The sequence below is a fragment of the Falco naumanni genome, chromosome 4 (assembly GCF_017639655.2).
Source record: "Falco naumanni isolate bFalNau1 chromosome 4, bFalNau1.pat, whole genome shotgun sequence".
Classification (NCBI taxonomy): domain Eukaryota; kingdom Metazoa; phylum Chordata; class Aves; order Falconiformes; family Falconidae; genus Falco; species Falco naumanni.
In genome coordinates, this window is record NC_054057.1 from 53,604,202 (window position 1) to 53,608,014 (window position 3,813).

Below are 3,813 nucleotides of genomic sequence, written 5' to 3' on the forward strand. Positions count from 1 at the left end.
TCCTATTCCTAAGAGGTTAAACAAGTCGTGCGATCAGGAGAGGCTGACATATTGGTCTAGGCGAGGAGCAAATCATTAAGTTATATTCCCATTGCTGAGACAGGCAGCGGCAGCTCAGTGAGGTTTACGTAGCCTCAGGTGAGCTGTACGACAGGAAAATATACATCTGATGTGAGCTTAGGCGCTCTGAAATGTGAAATGATAATCAGGATAGCTGCTTATTGCTGAGCCAGGAGAGGGGCTCGGCCGCATAATGCAGGGTCATGGTTTGGGCTGGTATGTGTGTGTGTTTATATGTATATATATATATATATATATATATATATATATCTCTATATATATCAGTAGATGTGTTCCTTTTGATATTTTAGACGGTTGTTTGCTTTAATTTTAAAAAATAATTATAGTCTGCTTCACTTGAAAACTAACTTCTGAAGTGTCATAAGATGGAGGGATGGGAATTGATGTGCAGCTCTTGGCTCCCAGTGGAGACGAGGCTGGTTATGGGTTCAGGGGCCCCAGCATAACGAGCACTGGGGATGGCCTGTGTCCAGCAACAGTCTTTGCTCATCATCAAGGAGAGGGAAGATATATATGTACAGATATACAGATATATACATATATACACATGTATGTGTGTGTATGCATACATGCATATATGTGTATATACACATATACATATCTATACATGCACATACGTATATAAACCACCAGCACAAACCATGATATACATATATATATATGTGTGTGTGTGTGTATATAAACCACACACATGCACACACTGAAGGTGAGTGTTAGCATTTATACTGGAGTACACACACCTGGGGGATACCCGAGATCCCTGTCCCTCACTGTGGTTATTTCTGTTTGTCTGTGCTGAAAAGCACTGCCACTCCTCTCCTGTCTTCTTCCTTGCACGTTTGGCCTTTCTAACCCTATTTCTCTTCTCACAACTCCAGGCTATTTTCTGTAGGAGTAGGATGAGGAAGTTTAGGGAGTGCCTCATAGGAGAAATACCGTCAGCCTGAGCATCTCACGCCTGCAAACCTAACCTTGAGGACGGTGGACAGCAGTAGGGTCAAGGGGGAGGAACTGAGGGCTCATTTTACCGTGCTTATGATTAACAAGCCACAAGATACGCACTGAAGTGATGCTCCGGCTCTCCTCAAGCCTGCAGCCGTGAGGAGGGGCAGGGGCAGCGCTGTGCGGAGAGCAAGCGGCTCTGCGTGCGGGTACCGCAGCACATATGGCGAGCCTGGCCACACGCTGCTCCAGAGCTGCGAAATCCGGAAGCACAAGGGCACATGCCACAGAGAAAATATCGGCTCTGATCTCTAGCTAGCTCTGGGGCATTCTGTTCGGAGCCCTAGCATTACCTGAACTAATGTTTTTTCACAGTGGAAAGGGTTTGTTTAAAAGCCTTTCTCAAAAGAACAGAAAATAAGATCAGTTAGACAAGAGGATGCTGATTGCAGCAGCTACTTGCAGCAAAAGGCTTGTGATTTTTATGTGATTTCAGGAGCTGGGATGATGGGAGATGCGGTGGGCAGGGGCCACAGTGCAGAGCGCCAGCACCCCAGAGGAGCCCAAGGATGCTGAACCACAAAACTGTGCTGTCTTCTGCCTCCTTGATGACGTGCGAAGAACGTCACTTCTCTTTGCTGGACATGGGCCATCTCTAGTGCTCCTCATGCTGAGGCCCCTGAACATGTAACCAGCTTTGTTCTTCACCGGGAGCCAAGAGCTGCCCTAATTCCCATCAAGAAAACCTCTTTCCTTCATTTTGTGACACATTAAAAGAAAGTTTTCAGGTGAAGAAAACTACAATAATTAAAACATTTTTTTAAATCAAACAACCATCTAAAATATTAAAAGGAATACATCTACTTCTAACCTCCATCCCTCATGTTTGAGGAGCTGCTCCCAGTCTGTACAGTTTACTTGGGTAAAGTGAGTTGTCTCTGGTTTCATTGTCAGATCATTAAGAGGAAGTTTCATTATTGTAATTTAGCATGAAAATACATTTAAATAGCATTTCATTTTGCCCTTTCACAGTATTAAGTAACTGCAAGAATCTTTTCAAGAGCAATTTGCCCACAGCTTTTTGTGCAAATATTCTCTTTTCAAAAGTCTCATGATGATTTGAGAGAAGAAATAGAGGAAAAAACATGCTCCAATGACAGAATAAAGGAGAAATCTAGTGTAGTACTCAGTACGGTCTTATTTATCCTGTAGCTATTTACAAAGACAATCTGTTGTATAAGGGAGGCGTTTTGATGTCACATTTCATAAAAGGGATTAACTCTCAAGGAAAGACAACGTGATGGATGTCAGGGAGCATTGCAAGTGCCCACCAGCACGACGCTTCCCTCCGCTCCTGCAGGTGGGAGCCCTCAGCTCAGTCCCATCCACACTCCTGGCCACTGCGCAAGTAGTTTTGGGACTGACTGACTAATCTTTGGTTAGTTTATTAAATTCATAGAATTATAGAATGGTTTGGGTTGGAAGGGACTTTAAGGATCATCTAGTTCCCACCCCCCTGCCACAGGAAGGGACACCTGCCACCAGCCCAGGCTGCTCCCAGCCCCGTCCAGCCTGGCCTTGGGCACTGCCAGGGATGGGGCACCCACAGCTGCTCTGGGCAGCCTGGGCCAGTGCCTCGCCACCCTCAGCATGAAAAATTTCTTCCTTGTTTCAAATCTAAACCTACTCTCTTTCAGTTTGAAAACACTGCACCTTGTTCTGTCACTACAGGCCTTGATAAAAAGTCCCTCTCCATCTTTCTTATAAACCCCCTTTAGATACTGAAAGGTCTCAATGGGGTGTCCCCGGAGCCTTCTTTTCTCCAGGCTGAGCAACTCCAGCTCTCCCAGCCTGTCTCCATAGAAGAGGTGTTCCAGCCCTCTGACCATCTTCATGGCCCTCCTCTGGACCTGCTGTAACACGTCCATGTCTTTTGTGTGCTGAGGACCCCAGAGCTGGATGCAGCACTCCAGGTGGGGTCTCAGGAGCAGAATAGAAGGGGAGAATCACCTCCTTTAACTGCTGGCCATGCTTCTTGTGGTGCAGCCCAGGACATGGCTGGCTTTCTGGGCTGCAAGTGCTCACTGCTGGCTCATGTTCCATTTTTCACCCACCAGTGTCCCCAGGTCCTTCTCCACAGGGCTGCTCTCCATCCATTTATCCCCCCACCTGTACTGATACTGGGGATTGCCCCGACCCAGTAGCAGGACCTTGTGCTTGGCCTTGTTGAACCTCATGAGGTTTTTATGGGTGCACTCCTAAAGTAATCACACCAAACCTGTACAAGAATTTTGAAACACCTCAATGACCAAAACGTGAAATGATGTTAAAACACGAGTTTGCAAGGACTTCTCTGTGTTCAGTTGGTTGCCACTGGGGAGCAGGTTTAAGAGAGCAGCTACTACTATATAGCAAAAGCATTTTAAAACCCAGTGCCACAGACACCCTGCACAAGGACCTTCCTCTGTTGTACATACATGGCCCTAATATTTATTCAGCTCCCTGTGAGGTTAGTGAGTGGTGATCTGCAAGAACAGACTGAATTACCAGGTAATCACATTTCTTGTCCTGAAAAAGAGGGATGCAATATTGGTGTTGCTATTGCTTATGCAGGCAGAGACCAAAAATATTCAGGTAACACCTGTGGTGTTTTCCTAAGACTAATGAGAATGTACTGTGTGGTAGCAGTCGCCTGTCAGGTTTACCGAGTAGGAAATTTGCTCATAACCTTTTTGACATGTGCTTCCAGAAGCTGAGTGAAAAGGATACAAGTCCCAAGAAGACTGTCTC